The sequence below is a fragment of the Urocitellus parryii genome, chromosome X (genome assembly GCF_045843805.1).
Source record: "Urocitellus parryii isolate mUroPar1 chromosome X, mUroPar1.hap1, whole genome shotgun sequence".
NCBI lineage: Eukaryota > Metazoa > Chordata > Mammalia > Rodentia > Sciuridae > Urocitellus > Urocitellus parryii.
The window spans coordinates 96,782,689-96,802,544 of record NC_135547.1 but is presented as its reverse complement, the minus strand read 5'-3'; positions in this window follow the sequence as shown (position 1 = coordinate 96,802,544).

Genomic DNA, 19,856 nt, shown 5'->3' with positions numbered 1-19,856 from the left:
TTTTGCCTTAATCTTTAGATTTATTTCTTCTACCATATGTATTTATCTCTATGTCTTTCCTTTTGCATTCTGACAAAATATATGAAGGTTTTGATTTGCATTAAGAAGCCAGTTTTCTACTGAGTCAATTTTGTTAGTTATTTTCTCCAATGCAGAGTTTAGCTCTATTACTGCATTTTAAAATATCTTGTAATCTTTTACAAAATTTTAAAAAATTTTAAAAAATCTGATCATCTTTTTAGTATTATCTCAGGTCTGCTCTACATTAGTTTTGCTATGGTTTGGATATGACCCCTCCAAGTGTTGAAATTTAATCTCCATTGTGGAGAAGTTAACAGGTGGGGCCCTTTTAGAAGTGACTAAGGCATGAGAGCTTTGCCATCATAAAATGATTGATGTTCTTATAAAAGAGGTTTCTGAAGGAGTATGTCTTTTTTGCCTGTTGAAGTCAGCTATTGGAAGACACAGAAACAAGTCTCTGACCAGACATTGAATGTTGGCACCTTGATCTTTGATTCTCAGCCTCCAGAACTGTAAGAAATGAATTGCTGTTGCTTATAAAACACCCAGCCTTAAATATTTTGTTATACTAATAAAAATGGACAAAGAAAGATATTAACAAAAAGTTTAATGAATTTTTTTGAGATCAGAGCAGAGATTTTCAAAAACTTTAATTTCTGCAGTGATTTCACCTAAATGTGTGTATGATTTGTCTTCTGGGTTATCAATAAATTCCTTCTTTTATAAGTAGAGCAGAATATTTCTTGGGCCCTGTATGTTTTTTTTATCATACCAGATGAGAAGGTTATTCTGTCCCTGTGTCTGTAACAGATAAAGACTTGACCACCCTCATTCATATTTACTATCCATTTGGAAGCTTAGAGAATTCACTTCTCACCTGTAAATCCAGATGCTAATTTGATTTGCAAAATCTTGCTCTATAAGTATTAATTTCTTATAGTGTCTGTTGAACTGGAGTAGAATTTTTTCCTGTTTAACTATCTCATTCATTGACTCTTCAGAATATATGAGTGATGACGGTGTTAAAGGAGAAGGGTAGAGGTAGAGGAGAAAATAATCTTGACTACCAGACATTTTGCTAAGATTTTTTCATTAATTATTTCATTTAATCCTCTTAAAAACTCTTTGAGAAAGCTTCTATTCTTTCCCTGTGTTACTTACAAGGAAACTAAGGAGTGATCAGATTAAGTAACTCAAAATTTTACAAGTCAGAAGAGGTAGAGCTCTACCCTGAGGTCTTTCAGATTTCAAAATCCATATTGTTGGCCATGAAATGTTACAGGCTCTTCCCTGAGCAGGTCAAATGCCAATCTACCCCTCCTCTGCTTCCACATAGATTGCTTTGCTTCAGAATACATTCTAGAATGCAATGATCCATCATTTGCCCTTCCCACTGCTTTCAGCTGTTCCCCACATTGCACATGGAACTCTAAAAAGGAGGCTGGAGAAGGAATTGAGAGTATGATGCACCCACACAAAGATAGTCCTCATGTAGTGAAGGGGATACCACTGGCTTCCAACCTACTGTAGCTTTGTGTTTAGAGCTAGAGGCAGAGTGGTGGTGGCCCTAACCTCCTGCCACCTACTTCCAAGCTGTTATTCTATTATAGATGTTGAGCATACCTTGGCTATTTTCTTAGTCCATGCTTATTTGGGATGTAGTTAGTGAAAGAATTTTCCCATTTTCACACTATGTTGAACCGTCTTACTCTCATCATGGGCTAATTGTGCTACTACAATGTTTCCCTTCATTAAAGTTATTTTTAAAGAAAATATGAGAAAAGGTTGAATCAAATACTTTAGCTAACTGTCATTTTTCATGCTAAACCTCCATTGTCTTCTCAATGTTTTAAAATACTATTCAAGAAGAAATATTATGATTTTATTTCTATTTTTGATGCTGTAAGTGTATTGGTATTCACTGAAATTAAAACATTTATTAAGTACTGGAGGTATGCAAAGTGAAGTGTTCAGTAATTTGAGGGTATTGATACAAAGTAATCATAATTTTTACATTCAAATGCTTAGTGGGAGGGATAGATATATTTATGATTCATTGCATCTTCTTATATCCTACATGACACTTTCTCTAATGCAAAAAAGATTTTCTGTGAGGATCACTAAGAAAGGACTCCTAGGAAATCTTATATTGGATGCCCCCAGAAGTAAAGGCCAAGAGTAGTATTTGAGTATAAGGTTATTTGGTAGGTGATCCCAGGAGTGCATTAATAAACAAGTTATTGTTCTGGGCAATTTGGACTCAATTCCTCTGGGAACATTTAAGAATATACCCGAGTGTTGCTCACCTTGGTGGGGGCAGAAAGATGACGTATTTGTTTACCAAATCCTGTTCATCATTGTTTGAGGGATCTATCTAGGATTCTTAACTTTCTGATACTTCTTACCTGTATCGTATGTGAACTGAATATATAAATGGATGGAACTGGAGAACATCATGATGAGTGAAAGAAGCCAGACACAAAAAGTTAAGGGTTGAATGTTTTCTTTGATACCAGAAGCTAGAGAGTAATGAGAATTTAAGAAAAGGGAGCGGGGGATCTCATGAAAATAGAAGGAAGAACAATGGAGAAGAGAAAGGGGAATAAGAAGGAAGGAAGAGGGATGGGAAAAGGAAGGAAGAGCAAAATGAAACTGACCCACCTATGTCATGTGCAATTATGAGCGTATCATAATAAATTCCAATTTTTATGTATAACTATAATGCATGAATGAATGAATGAATGAATGAACTAATGAATGAAGATACAGAGCAAAGAAAAAATATGCCTCAGTATTATTTTCCTTGTGGGTTGGAGGCATAGAAAGATGATGTATTTATTAAACAAATCCTGCACATCATTATTTTAGGGCTCTACCCAGGGTCATTAATTTCTAGTACTCCTCACCTGCTTCACATGTGGGCTGAGTGTATACCTCTGCAATCAGCAAAAGGCCACAAACAAAGAGTTATAAATTTTCATGGTGCATAGAGACAGGTTTTGACAGAGGCACAGACAGCATCTGTTTTACTGGAGGAGGCGGTATTTAAATTGAACCTTAGATGATGAGAAGATTTTTAGCAAGTCGTGATATGGGTGGGGGTAAGCATTTCAGCATGCAAGAGTAGGAAGGACTAAGGCAGCATTTGTGTCGTCCATGGCAAATAATAATAAAATACCAAGCTTTGAAAATGATTCACATTTTTAAAATTAGAGAATATTTAAGGCTATCCCTATAAATATTCATTCTCACTCCCTTGCTGTGAGTGGGAGAGAACTTAGCTCCTAAGCGTTTGCTCAGAGGAAATTGTGCTTCACTTAGCAGTCTGTTTCCTCTAGTTAATATCTGGGTTGCTTTGGACTTATTACACTATTTAATTCTCTGCAAAATTGTGGAATTTTGACAAAATCTGGAAATGGCGGTTTGAGTTGTGTTGTTGCATAAAGGGAAGTGTCATTTCTTATATGTGGCATACTGGGAAAAAACATTAAAAAATAATGATTCCATGTCTGGAAATGTGTTTAAGAAAGAAGACATAATCCAGTTACTGGGGTGTAGATTGAAGTGTGTAAGGATGGGGGCTATGTGTGGATAAAAAAGGAAGGAAAGGAGGTGGCAAATCAATCTATCAATCTATCTATAATATATATATTAAATATATATGACTATATATTATAAAAAATATATATCCATTTATATATATACATACATACATACATGCAGTGGTTTATATATGTGTGTGTATGTGTATGTGCATATATATTATGGTGATATATATTTGTATGTGTGTGTATATATGTGTGTGATATAATATTGTGATATATATCTCCTAGATTATCCCAACTTAATACTGGGGCTAATATTTGGCAAATGCTTTAGACCTTAAACTCAGTATCTCCAAATACTGAAGAAGGGCTACATATTAGAGAAAAGAAAATAGGTCATGTGAATTTTCCTTTTTCTTGCAAGTAGAGGCAAGGAGAAACACCAAAACCATATTATGTACTTTACAAGTTGTAATTGCTTTCCATTAATGAAACACATGTGAGGTTTCATTTTAACCTTAAAAAATATTGAAATTTTTGTCAAGGTAGGTTATTAGTAGGTTGGGAGTCTGCATCCAAATTTGCACCTGCTTGAAGATGCTTCATTCTGGACAGGCAGCTGTCATCTATGATAATTCACACCTGTGAGCCCCTGTAATTTTGGCAAGCTGAGTAACAGCAATACCCCATCACTGCAATCCCTAGCCTGAATTTCCCATGGGCCACAAGACTGTCAAAGGTGAGCAGGTGAGGCTTATTTAAAACATCTTCATTTTTGGTTTATACAACATGGAATAGAGTATTCCAAGTCATGTGAGTACATAGAACACTAAAGTATGTAACACTGGTCCACTTTAGGCTTGCAATATAGCACTTACTTCTCTAAAACTGACATGGCTTTTCTTCTTCCTGACTTTTTCCTCCCCAACTTTATTCTCCTGGACCTTCTCCTCCCTTATCCTCTCCTCCCTGATCTTTTCCTACCCGATCCTCTCCTTCCTAATCTCTCCTCCCTAATCTCCAGAAACAGTCTTTGAATCACCTCTTTAAAAACTTTTAAAGCTTTTTACCTGTTCTCCCTAATGGGAAGTATCACAACCTCTGGGACTGGAGTCCCCTGTGTTTCTCCCTTACTAGCAAAGCAATAAAACGTTTTCCTTTTTCTCCAAGCCATGTCCTCATTATTGGATTGGCATCAGTGACGGACCTACCTTTCAGTAACAAGTACATGGAGTATATGTGTAAGAACTGGGCTTGGGTACACAGGATTGTCACAACAGTGGAAATGACATTTTTCTAAGGACAGTTTATGAAACAGTGACAGTGTGCAGAAATTCTTTTTAGAGAGAAAAACAAAAAGATGGATGAGCCTTGTTTCAAAAAATAATAGCAAAGATGAAAGATAGTAGTTAATACCCCAGGGTTTGCTTCTTATGCTTTTCAAAGTTCAGCTTCTTTTGGAGTAAGGGGAAGTTTTACAGCATTTCTGTTCTAGTTGTCCACAGCAGAGTGCTGAAGAGCCTCATCCAGCTCTGTTCTGGTGGCTGCTGAGTCAACACCTGAAATATGGGCCCCCTGAACCCATTCCCTCAAGAGGCTGATTCTTTATGAAAGTAATTGGTAAATTTGCAAAGGGACTAGTCATTCTTCCTTTTAATATACTGGTTCCTTGTGTTTGCTGATATATTTCCATACACAAAAAGAGGGGTGGGATATGTTTAAATGAAGGACTGGGGGGATTATTTTTTAAACATGGATAAAACCTCAAAATCAGAGCTCTCACATGATTTTTTTCCATTTGTTTTTTGAGATAGCCCAGTAAGTTAAACCTCTCACAGTGTGGTTACCAATTTTATCTTTGTTCCTGACTGGTTTTTCCCCCATCATTCTCTCAAAAGGGAAAGGGGAAGTTTTTTTATTTTTTATTTTTCCTGTAGTTTTAAAGTTTTCTCTTTAAAAAAAATATTGTTTCCCATTAGCATTTAAGCCGTGTTGAAGTTCCCTCTTTTATTCTTCACAACTGCCTGCCCACCCTCATGAGTGTTGGGATTAATGTATAGGCTCCTTGTGGAGCTTTTTATACTTTATCAACTACTTTCCTAGCCTTAGCCACCAATACAGAAGCTTGACACTACTACCCTATTAGTCAATAACCTTCATTTTCTCCACCCATCTTCTTGGTTTTGAGGAAGAGAAGGAGAAGAGATTATTGTTCATTTTTTTTAAATAAAGTAATATAAGTTTCTATTGGAGTGATTCTGAGGGATACTGCTATTTATCTGAACTTTAAATAATCAGTGAACTCCATTGTGAAAATTAGTCATCGATTTCTCTACTCCTGGTATATACACTTCTGTGGTCCTTATCTCATTGGCTTAGATTTATTTATTTATTCATCTCCTTCTAGGTGCACTGTCAGAGTCTATAACTCATTTCTTTTGATTTCTCTGGAGCCCAGTATTGAGAAACCATATAAAATGTGATAAATATATGTTTGTTGAAAGAATTTATATCCAAGCTTCCATGCCACCTTTTGAAAGTGCTCCATTTAATAAATTTTAAAACAATGAGATACATATTTTGAAAAGATTCCAGAAACCTATTTCAATATTAACTACTGAAGAGAAAGGGGAGGGTAAACAAGAGGATCAAAATTTACGAAATACCAATTCTATACCAGTGCCTGTACAATAGAACTCATCTCTTTTTTTTTCTTTAAAACAGCCCTAGAAGGGCTGTTAAATTTCAATTTTATCAATGAAGAAATTGTAGCACATAAACTTAAAGCTTTTGTGGATCATGGGTTACTATGAGACAGAACTGAGATGCAAATCTGACTATCTGTTTCTGAGGTCCAGGTCTGATCTATCTTACTTCTTACTTATTTCTTAGTAGATAAATAAATGACATCATCCCTATATATCTGCAGATTCTAAGTCCTCAGATTCAACCCATCAAGGATCAAAAATATTTGGAAAAAAATTTCATCTGTACTGAACATGTACAGACCTTTTGCTTTTTATTATCCCCTAAACAATATAGTGTAACAACTATTTGCATAACATTTACATTGTAGGAGATGTTATAAGTCATCTAGAGATAATATAAAGTACATAGGAAGATGTGCATACATTCTATACAAACACTACACCATTTTACACAAGGTAATTGAGCATTTGTGGATTCTGGCATCCATGGAGGTCCTGAAACCAATCCCAAAAGGAAACATAGGGATGACTATAGTCTATTCTATATTACATTGGCAGATAAATATTCTTAGAGTTTTTCTTTTACTCAAATCCCCTACATAATTCTCCATCTAAACTTTAGATTTGATACTACACAGCCTGAACAGCAAGGTGGGATAGTCCTATAATAAACAAATTCTGTGGGCTTCGGTATGTCAGTGCCAACAGGAGTTTTATAATTTCTTAATTTCATGAAACTATTCTGTAAAATGAACATAATAATAATATCTACCTCCCAGAGTTTTTTGAAGATGAAATGACATTATACATATGAAGTACTCATGTAAACTAGCACTATTATGTGTTGTCATTGCTGTTGTTAATAGAACTTTACCACACTCTTCCCTTCTAATTTCTGTTTTTCCTTAACATAGTTCTGAACTTGCCCCTAGCTGGGCTGGACTTCCCTTGCTTTGCCAAACTTTATGATTATTGTTGCCGTTATTCTCTTGCTCAAACCAACACTCTTCTTTTCCATCTTCTCATGCAAATCCAATCAATTTTCTCACTCTCTCAGGCAAAACTGGTACTCCAAATAGCCATCCTGTGGATGTCAGTCAGATTCTTTCCCAAGCTCCCTCAAGGAAGATTGCTGTATATACAAAGTAGATATGACATCAGGAATGGGATCAATTATGGGCTCCACAACATTGACTTTTCCTTCCTAAGGCTGGTCTGGCCATCACTATTAACTGTCTTCCTGCCAGCACCAGAAATAATGCTGAGCCCTGAGAGGACACCATTCCATTGGGATGGAGATGGGGATTGGGTAAAGAAAGCAGGGCACAGCTTCTTGGTGGAAGAATGGTTGCTTACATTTAACCTCTTCTATCATAGAACAGCAATTTGTCCTCTTAGGAATATGTATATATTCTGAATATGGAATGATATTTTGCCCGTGATACTATTGCCAATACCACCATTTATAGATTCATAGCATATATTACTCACTATCATATCATTTTATATAGCATTGCTTCTTATCATATATTAAATTTTTCAGAAAAGAAGTGTGCTTTGGCCTCAAGGCTATGAAATTCTTGGTTCTTGCCATGGGCTTTACCACCCAGAAGTTGATTTCAGTAGGGTATGGTGGCACACACTGTAATCCCAGGGACTCAGGAAGCTGAGGCAGGAGGATCATGAGTTCAGAACCAGCCTCAGCAACTTAGCAAGGCCCTAAGCAACTTAGTGAGACTCTATCTCAAAATAAAAAATACAAATAAAAATAAAAATAATCTTGAGATGTAGTTCAGTGGTTAAGCGCCCTGGCTTCAATCTCTGGAACCAAAAGAAAAAAAATTGATTTCATAAAATGCTGAAACAGCCTATTGAAGATGTAGCTACTGTGCCAATGACAATGGAAGACTGCCAAAGTTTGGATGTTGAATGTCCCCCAAAGGCCCATGTGCTGAAGGCTTGGTACCCAGTTGGTGACGCTATTAGAATATGGTGTTGCCTTAAGGAGGTGGGGCCTAGTAGGTGGAAGTTAGGTTTGTTGAGAACATCTTTTTGCTTCCTGGATGTCATGAGGTGACAGCTTCCTCTGCTCCATGTTTCCCATCATGATGTAATGCCTCACCACAGACCCAAAGCAACTGGGCCAACTAAAAGTAGACTGAAGCATCCAAAAATGTGAGCCAAAATAAGCCTTTTCTTTTTTTGATGTTTCTTCTATTTTATTTATTTTTTATTTATATATAACAGCAAAATGCATTACAATTTTTATTACATATATAGAGCACAATTTTTCATACCTCTGATTGTATACATAGTATATTCACACCAATTCATGTCTTTATACATGTACTTTGGATAATAATGATCATCACATTCAACCATCTTTAATTACCCCATGCCCCCTCCCTTCCCCTCCCACCCCTCTGCCCTATCTAGAGTTCGTCTATTCCTCCCATGCTCCCCCTCCCTACCCCACTATGAATCAGCCTCCTTATATCAAAGAAAACATTTGACATTTGTTTTTTGGGGATTGGCTAACTTGACTTAGTATTATCTTCTCCAACTCCATCCATTTGCTGCAAATGCCATGATTTTATTCTCTTTTATTTCTGAGTAATATTCCATTGTGCATATATGCCACATTTTTTTTAAATTCATTACACCTATTGAAGGGCATCTAGGTTGGTTCCACAGTTTAGCTATTGTGAATTGTGCTGCTATAAACATTGATGTGGCTGTGTTCCTGTAGTATGCTGTTTTAAGACCTTTGGGTATAGACTGAGGAGAGGGATAGCTGGGTCAAATGGTGGTTCCATTTCCAGATTTCCAAGGAATCTCCATACTGCTTTCCATATTGGTTGCACCAATTTGCAGTTCCACCAGCAGTGTATGAGTGTACCTTTTTCTCCTCATCCTTACCAATACTTATTGTTGTTTGTCTTCATAATAGCTGCCATTCTGACTGGAGTGAGATGAAATCGTACAGTGGTTTTGATTTGCATTTCTCTAATTGCTAATGATGATGAATATTTTTTCATGTGTTTGTTGATTGATTGTAAATCATCTTCTGAGAAGTGTCTCTTCAGGTCCTTGCCCATTTAAAAAGTCTTTTCTTTTTTAAAGTTGATTAGCTTGAGAATCTTGTTACAGTAACACAAAGATGGCTAACATAGACAATATACCTTCCAGTTTCAGAAACTGTCCTCAAGGTTGTGATACATATTTTAAATCAAGACCAGTTTTTATTGGTACCAATTGGGCACCAATTGCTTTATACCATTGATTGGTATTTATTGGTCTGATAGATACCATTTACCCATAGCCAAAATATGGAACCAAGGTATGAAGTTGAGAATGACCTCTCTCACTATTCCATCTGATAATCCACTAATCAAATTTTGCTTTAAAACAACTCAAAACTTTAGGCTGTACTGATTGGAAAGTATTGATTCCTGGCATATGTGTGTGTATGTTTATGTGTATGGGAGGGTTTCTACCAAGGGACACACCAATGGTTCTACTGAATTGGAAAGCTGACACTACTTCCTGAACTTATTATCTTGTTCAGGTCACTAAACTTCTTACATGCAAAGAAGGGGGATACTCTACTAAGCAGGGTGCTTGATCCAGATTATCAAAGGGAAATTGGGTTGATATACATAGAGGGAGCAGAGAAGACTATGACTAGAACTCAACATAATTTTTGGGTCACCATTTCTGGTCATAACAGTTATTTAAAGACTACTGATTTAATGCAAGACCACTAAGGGCTCAGACTGCTCATAATGAAAGTTTGAATCATCCATCAGCTCAAGTAAACGACTTGAGTTTACTCAAGTAAACTGCCCAGCTGAGGTAAAGGCTAAGGGTAAAGGAACATAGATTAGGCATTGGACAAAAGAACTTTAATTTCTACTGTGGCTTAGTGTCCAATCATGGAAGCAAGAATTATATCCTATTTTATGTATTGTGTATTTTATGTATTGTTTCTTGCTTGATTTATATATGAGTGTGTGCATGTTTATCATTCCCTTCTTGTTCCTGCACTATTTTATATGAGAAATGTTGGTAGTAGTTTTCAATTTAGTCTTAAGATATAAAATACCCTGTGCGCTTTTTATTAATCTAAATGAGAAATTAACATTACAAGAGAGGGATAGAATGAATAATAGACCATGTGCTTCCCACTTTTGGAGAGGACATGAATATGTCCTAGTTTATTCAATAAAAAGCTGCAGTGGTGATGTCACAGAAATGGTGGAAAAGGAAACTGCAAGAATTGGCCCATACACTGAGGCCACCACTAAGCTAGAAAATAATAACCAAAACAATTTGGGGGGACTCAGGAACCTCATAAACTCCTATAATATCTAGGGAAGTGCTCAATAAATACAGATGCTGCCAAAGTTTCATAAGAAAAATGTAGCAATTTTGCCTACTCACCTAATATTTTCCATTCCCTAGCTCAGTAGTGGCTGTGGAGACAGTACCCCATGTTCCTGGTGTGGCATTCTGGTGCTGAGGTTTAGTGTGTAGGGATTATATATCTGGTTCTGAAAACATTTGGCTCTGATCAATTCAGTTTTGATCAGTACTGATTGTTATTAGCACCAATTGATTGGTATTATTAATTGGCACCATTAAGAGGTACTGTTTGGTATTGGTATTGATTGGTACTGATTGGTATAATTTCCCCATAGACAAAAAGCATAGGTCTTAGAATTAAGATGTAAAAATGAGAGTGACTTCTGTCACTATTCCATGTGATAATCCATCCATCAAGTTTCCCTGAAGGTCTGGCATAGAGAGTGACATTTATTTGCTCCATTCCTTGCTCTTGGGCTACAGGAGATTTCTAGGTGATGTCTATCAAAAGCATTAAAATATATACTGCATGTAATTGCCTGGGGCAAGGGACAGAACATGGGGCAAACAACAAACAGACCAAAAGATGTGGGAAAGAGAAGACTAAGGAGGAATATTCTTGAGGGTCTTGTGGTCTCTGACCACAATATACCACATATATTGGGTAATTCAGACTGCAACATGCATGCACAGGGGCATGTGCATATTCACACACACAAAAATGAGAGGATCTGAGGCTTATACCTCTGGTTGATAACTAGTCTTTGCATAGAAGGAGGTAACATCTAAGTCAGAGTTGTAGGTTCCATTGCTTACTATTGGAGGAGTGTCATAGCACAGAGCTATTTTTCAAAGTCTGGGAGAGAAGGCTTTTTTCCTTCTTTTTGGCTCTAACTGTTGAAAACCATCTCTGGCAACATCTAAGACAACAATATAGACACTTCAGCAACCACACACAACAAGGAATAGTCTTTGCAAAAATAGTTTAGAAAAGCCATTAAACAACAAGACTACTGCAGTCTCCTATAATCAACAAATAACAGCAAACACTGGGGAAAGGGGAGAATCTGATTCCCCAAAATACAACTTTATAATATTCAAATATTCCAGTTTTCAAAAAATGCAAGATATACAAACCAATAGTAAACTATGGCCCATTAACAGGAAAAAAAGAAATGCAGACACTGTTGCTGAGGAAGTCCATACCTTGGATTTAATAGACAAAACATAAAATCAATTGTTTTATATATGCTAAAATAGTTAAAGGAAATATGACAAAGAACCAAAGGAAACAAGCAACCAAATAGAAATTCTGGAGATGAAAAGTATAGTAGATGAAATGAAAAATTAAAAAATGAAAAACTTCATTCTCTGAACCTCCAAAAGAAGCAAATCCTGCTGGCACCTTGACTTTAGCCTAGTGAAAATAATTATAGACTTCTGGTTTCCAGAACTGTAAGAGAATAAATTTATATTATTATTATTACCAAGTTTATGGTAACTTGATACAGCATCAATAGAAAATTAATACAATGTCTTAAATAAATTCCAAGTATTAAATTGTTCTCTCTTTAAAATACCTAGAGTGGTATCTATTTTTCTGCTTGGGTATTAATAAGTAGGTGTTTTGTCCATATTTGTGGAATAAATGAATGCATAAAAGTTATAAAATCCAAAGAAAGTCTGTTCATCTTCTACTTTCTTTATTTGGGTTCCTCCAAAAGCTGACCCTGAGATAAGAATTTGGTTGTAATGCTTCTTGGGAAATAACAGGAAGGGAATGAGGAAGTGAAAGAAGGATGGAAAGATGGCCAGGGCCAATGACATGTATGCTATCAAAGAAGTCACTATGGAAAATCAAAACATAAGCTTATTGAGGAATTCTGGAGGACAATATAGAACATGTACTTCATAGTTATTCTGAGAGATAAGGACTCTGGAAAGTAAGTATACCAAAATGCCATCTTCTATCCTTGGTTGAGGGCTTCATTAACTTCTGATCTGCCATGTATAGGGGCTAAGCAGATTCTGGTGGTAAAGTACAATTCCCAGACCACAGGTGCAGATCCAGGCAATTGCAAGTTGAGCTGGCATGCACTGAAGTGGTGAGGGATAGGGGGTTCGGGTGGGTCAATGGCAGCCTCCCCTGCACCCACAAAACCTAACTAATCCAGTCCCAGATCACCTCCTTCCTATTGGCCAATAGACACATACTATATGCATCACTTCTGAGCAAAGCAGTACCTTTGAGATAATAATGTGTTAAATTTTCAGGGTTTTTGAGAGGAAAACCCATGACACATTTTTCTTCTCTGTTTCTCACAATACTGAGCACATAGTAAACATGTTACAGATAGTTATAATTGCATAATACCTATTTCTTACTCTTGAAGGTAGCACTCTATTGAGTATTCTCCACACTTCTTCTTTATAATTTTTGTTTCATTAGAATATTTGAACTACAAATTATTAAGTTACCATTATACCTAGGGAAATAATCCAAAGATTTCATTTTCAATGTAAGTATCTCCCTATCTAACTCTATGTCTACTCTGAGGAAATCAGTGTTAATACCTACCACTATCCTTTCATAGCCTTTCCAATTTCCTTACAAATATACATAAATGTGAACATACTATGCTTTTGTTTTGTGATTATACTATGCATCCTTCTTTGACACTTGTCATTTACTTGGTAATATGGTATAGACAGTCCCAGATAAAACAGATCTAGTTTATTTTAGTAGTTGCACAATATTGTATTTTGGATGCACTGTAATTTATTTAACCATTAGTCTACTGATGCACCTGCAATTTGCTTCCAGGTTTTTCTTTCTTTCTTAAACAATGTTGCAGTAAACATCCTAACACAATTATTCATTTACTATCCTCAAAGTGGCATAACCAGGTCAGAGACTATGCATTTGGAATTTTCATATTGTCAAATAATCTGCTACCCCACTTTTTGGTACCAGGGATTGAACTCTAATATTGCTTAACCACTGAGCAACATTTCCAGCTCTGTTTATTTTGAGTGTCTCACTATTGCTTTGAGGCTCATTAGGTTGCTGAGGCTCATCTTGAACTTGTGATCCTCTTGCCTCAGCCTCTGGAGTCACTGGGATTACAGACATGTGCCAACACACCCACAGCCACTATTTATCAGTATTCAAAATTCTCATTTCCTTTAAACATTCTTTATTTATATGTAATAGGGTTTGTCTAAGCAACACTAAAAGAGATTAAGTATTTCTAATCCCAAAATCCAAAAATACCTTTTTGACCATCTATTTAATGCCACAAATAGAATGTCATGTGATGGGTCACAGTCAAAATGCAAGTGCTCTAAAAATATTATATAAAATTACCTCCAGTCTATGTTTGCAAGATGTATATGAAACATAAATGGATTTTGTGTTTAGACTTGGGTTATATCCCAAGACACATCCTTATGTATATGTAAATATTCCCAAATCTGAAAATATCCAAAATCTGAAACCCTTCTGGCCCAAACATTTCAGATAAGGGAGACTCAATCTGTACATACTTGGTTATGACTGATAAACGTGCAAAGTGCCACTAGGCATTATTTATGTGAATCAATTGTCATGAAAGTTTTCCACTAAAGGGGAATTGAAGCATATTTCTACACGTCCTGGGAAAGAAAGATGCAGTAGAAGCTGAAGCAGGAGAGGTACTTCCTTTGTCTAAGCAAGGAGAAAGATATAGCTTTTGGGAAACAGAACATTTCCCCTACTTCTAAATAGAAAACAACATAGTTATGGCACAAAGAGTCCACACACAAAGACAAAGTTTGATGGGAATATTCTCAAGAGTTAGCAGAAATATCCAGGGTTATACTATGCAAGGACATTAGTAGGGAACAAAAAAACAGTGAAATGACTTGTTGCAATGAACGTAACATCTCTACCCCTACATTTGCACCCATTGGCTGGTAAGATATGGGGAAACTTACTTTACATATAATTCTTGAATTGGTCCTAACAAATACTCTTATAACTCTGAATGCACTCACTTTCAGAAATGGCAAAATATTTTTTCTTTGTTGATTCTTTTTTACTGTGAAACACTTTGGAGTGGAGAAATACAGTAACGAGATCATTAAACACCTTATTAATAGAATTGTGAACTTTTAAATTGAAGATTATGCTTTCTGTTATTTGCAAATGAGCTTCCAAAATTATAAGACTTTCCTCCTTCCTGGAAAATTCCCACGTTAAAGCTATAATGAAAGCCTTTTTAAAAAGAATTTTTTTTTTTTTTTTGGCTGGGTGTTGGGGCATGTGATTATAATTCCAGCTATCTGGGAGGCTGAAGCAAGAGGATCACAAGTTTGAGGCCAGCCTCAGCAATTTAGCCAGATCTTGTCACCTTGTCTCAAAATAAAAAGTATAATGGGCTGGTGATGTAGCTCAGTGGTGAAGTGTCCCTGGGTTCAATTCCCAGTACCAAAATAAGGAAGGAAGGAAGGAAGGAAGGAAGGAAGGAAGGAAGGAAGGAAAGAAGGAAGGAAGGAAAAGGAAAGGAAAGGAAGGAGGGAAGGAAGGAAAGAAGTAAGGAATGAAGGAAGGAGGGAGGGAAGGAGGAGGAAAATTTCAACAAAGACACAGAAAACCTAAGGACAATTCAGTGGAGAGAAGAGGCATGTGTATTTTATGTACTAACCCAGCTTTGCCTATTTTCCTGCTTCGCTGAAAAGTTCATTTTCAAAACATCAGTGCTCTATCATTTGACAGCTTGCTGCTTCTGAAATTCTAAATTTCTGGTGTGCAGCTAATATATGTACATTTAGAAAGCACCAGATCTGAATTCATATGTATGCAACTCTTAAATTACATGCTGCTGTCAAGTATTGGCTTTTATGGTTGATAGCTTTAATATTACTATTTGTGTCTCTATAAATTATTTTTTTCAGAAACCAAAAAAGAGAGGAAAATCCAGGTTTTATTAATAGATATACTAAGCACAACACTCAAGACATAATTGATATGAATATCAATAGCATGATTTTAATAACATCAAACATTTTGGTGTCATAGGGAAGCATCTTCTAAATGCAGAATGTGAGTAGTATAGGGAATCAGGGGCAGGCTTTTAAGAGGAAATACCTGACTTGAATCTATGAATACAGTAGAGGAATCTGAAAACCATTAGAGGCGGCAATAGAGATAGGCCTAAAGATTTACGTTTACCATAACCTCAAATTTTGCAACCACAAACAAACAATGAATTGGCCACAATTAGATCACCAAAATTCCTAGAATACTTCCAACAATGAAAATTTGTTATTCTCCTTAAATGCTATGTGAAAAATATTTGTGTACATATATATGCAAGTGTTAGGATGGGGATGGGGGTAGGAAAAGGGGTGTTTGAAGAGAGAGACTCCTTCAGAATTTTTCCTGCTAAAAGGAATTTCAAACTTTGGGGATGTTTGGTATTTCTCCAGGCTTAGGTCCTGGCTTTCCACAGTGGCAGATATATGAGAGGGTAAACTTTGACAGGGTTTGCTGGGCGGTGTTTGAGAGGCCAACATAAGGCAGATGTGACAGAAGGCAAATGATCCATTGATGGAACTCCTGACTAATCAAGTTTAAGTGAAGCATGTGCAGAGGAAGGCCTAAAGCCAGAGCCTCACAAAGTGTTCAACCCATGTGACATTTGTCCCAAGGAAACAAGACTATCACATGAACAAAACCAAAGGTAAGGTAGAGAAAACAGTCTTTAAACCTCTTATTGGATCCCCTTTCCCCCTCCAAACTTCAAACTCTATAACTTCAGTCAACCCTCCAATTACCAGGCCTCATCAATTAGTAATTTCTTACCTAAAACATCCTTCTTGAGCAATATTAAATCGGGTTGGGCAATTTAACCAGTAGCCTTAATTTCTTTTTGCCCCAATAAAACCTTAGCCTTTCTGATGTTCATTCCCCCAGAGCTTGCCTCTACAAATAAAACAATCTGAGTCATGAACTCAATAAGATGTTCTTTATCTATTATGCTTACATCCTAACAGTATCTCTCAGAGCCTTAAGCAAAGAATAGGTTCAAACAGTGGTCTTTTCAATTGAGAGGATTACCGGGGGAGCAGATTGGTTGAGGTGATAGATTTATTGCTTCTGTTCAAACCACACCTTCTAGAGAACTGCCTGTTTGGCCTAAGTCTTGTCCTTATGGCTTTCCCTTGCTGTGTCTAGTTCATTGTCATGTACTGAAGATGACACCTAGTGTACTGTAGTATGTTACCTCCCATCCACTAGGTTCATCTTGTGCCCATGGACCTTAGCAGCTTCCCTTGCTTGCCAGTAGGAGTAGCCCCAAGGAAGTTCCACACTTTTCCTCTGGTATTTAAAGCCCTGGCTCAATAAGGGACATCTTATTGAGTCCTTATGAACCCTGTGGCCACAGTCAGAGAGCCCCTATGTGCAGTTCTGACTGATAATGAGAGTCTCCAATATCTGCACACTGGCTGGACTAGGCTCACAGAGAGTCTGCTTTTCCAGTAGATCCCCAAAAGGACTTTGGCCCAGCGAACACAATCCAGAAGTGCAAGTAAGTTAATATTCTGTTGACCAGTAAGAGATTAAAGATGAGAAAAGCCATTGCTCTCCCTTCTCCCTCAATAAACCATTCTAAGACACAGTGGTTGCACATTTCTATATGATTAAGTTGTGTTTTGCTGGGAGGCCAGCCTAGTAACACTCCACTTTGTATTTGTCCTCCTTCTTTCTCTTTTTCACTTCCATTATTTCCATCCTTATTGCTTCCCTGGGATTGTATTCCCTAATAAAGTGTAAATTTCCACCATTTTTTTGAGGAAAAACCAGGACTAAAACATAAAAATTGATGGGACAATATCAGTAATGTGTATATATTTCTCTTACCATAAGCCAAATTTTGCCCTATTGTGGTGACCTAAAGAGTGTTGGCTCTAGCAAATTGCCAAGTGCAGCACTGCATCAGGAAGTGATAGGGTGATATCCCAAAGGCCTAAGAAAGTTTGTATGGATTGAATGTATGTTCTACTACAAGTGTCACTTGTGCCTATCACACAGTGTAGAAAAGAATCAAGGTAAAGAAATGGTGAGCAAATTCTGAGGGTGTTTTTTTTTTTTATCCCAGATATAGATTTCGTGGACATCTTGGCTGTTTGCCTAGGTTCAGGTAGGGGTGTCTAGGGAATCCCAGGGAGCAGCACACTGCTCAATTCTTCTCTCTATCTGCACATTGTCAAGGAAAAGTAAAGCTCATGGGTGTACGTGCTTGATCACTGATCTGCAAAACAAAGAGTCCACCTTTATGTGGTTCTTAAAATAGTTTTCACTTTACAAGCCATTTCTACGCATAGTTCTTAGCAAACAGAAGAGTTGAAATGATCATATGCATAACAGGATAAGTGTCCCCACAGGGCCATGCATGAAACTACAGGCCAAGCATAGACAAGTGTCCTCTAAATGAAATGAAGGGGAAATGTAATAATGGCTTTTAACAAGGTCACATTGAATGGGAATGACAGAATAAATTGGACCACTTTAGAACTTTGCCAAGTGTAAGAATTAAGGTTAAATTACAAAAAAAATCTATCTAGATAATCTTGGGCTCTGAAAAAAGTTAATGGGAAATGGACTTAATTATTTGAGCCGAAAATGTAGTTCATATACATATTAAGGATACATCATTTTATCTCAAGGTATATGAACAAAAGTGCTGACAATGATAAATTTAATATTGAATGATTTATTTTAGGCAACCTAAAAATCTTTTCTATATAAGAGTTTTAGGGTAAAAACCTACCGAAATAAACAAATCGTGAGGTAATACTTAATTTAGATTTGAGTCAGTGGATAAGATAAATTTGAATAAATATATGTATACATATATATGTTCAAGTGTTCTGTAAATTTGAGGAAGAAACTTAATGAAAAGAAATATGAAAATGGGTTAACAACATGTTTTGCTTGCTCTCAAAAATTAACACATTTTAGCAATATAAAACTTTCAGATTATTTTGGATGAATTTGATTTCTATTATTTGGACACTTATAAAATATGAGGATGATTCAACTAGGAAAAAAGAATCCTACAAAAATTCAGTTGTTGAATTTTGAGGAATTAGGAAAAATAAAGCCAACACTTGGTTAAGCTTTTCCTATATATTGACTTGTTAACTCCTTGGAAGAACTCTGTAAAGAAACAAGTTTTGTATAATCTCATTATAGATAAAACTACTTTGGGGAAGTTCATTTGTCCTCTTGCATCTTATAAACCAGAACTGGAACACAGTTCTTTCAGACTGAGTATGGATAGGCAGCCATACGGCTTTGTGCACAGATCATCCCATGTTTCCTGTCCAACCACGAGGCTAGGTTTTCAGTCTTAACATTTTTGGTCAAATGCCTTACACAATTTAACTGCTCTTCCTTTTTCAGTATTCCTTTTTTGATGTGACTATTTCTTCTAGCATGTGGGAAATAGGTGTCCATGTTTGGATATGTCTTCCATTTAATCAAGATACAAAATAAAATGGCAATGGGGTTAAAGTGAGTCCACAAATTTCAGAAAAAGCAACAGAGGTTGGTGATGCTCTGAAAAGGATTGAAAAGAAATTCCTGGGAGGGGGGATAGTAGAGGATAGGAAGGGCAGCAGAATACAACAGACACTAGTATGGCAGTATGTAAAAATGTGGATGTGTAACCGATGTGATTCTGCAATCTGTATATGGGGTAAAAATGGGAGTTCATAATCCACTTGAATCAAATGTATGAAATATGGTATGTCAAGAGCTATGTAATGTTTTGAACAACTAATAATAAATAAATAAAAAATATATTTAAAAAAGAAATTCCTTATAGCAACATCCAGGGAATTATGGTTGGTTTTCTTGTGTTCTTTTTCAGAAAGTTTGTACTGTAGCCAAATTTCAGATGCCCCCATAGGATATCAGGAAGTATGTCACAATAATTTGTTTATGCCTAGCATGCACAAGACCCTGGGTTCCATCCCTTGCAGAAAGGAAGGAAAATAAGGAAGGAAGGAAGGAAGGAAGGAAGGAAGGAAGGAAGGAAGGAAGGAAGGAAGGAAGGGAGGAACTTTTAAAAGTGTGTAAGATCCCTTAATATTAAGTGGATTCCATTTTTTGACAAATTCTATAATATACTAAATTAAATAAATTATAGTCTGAATATATAATTTGTCT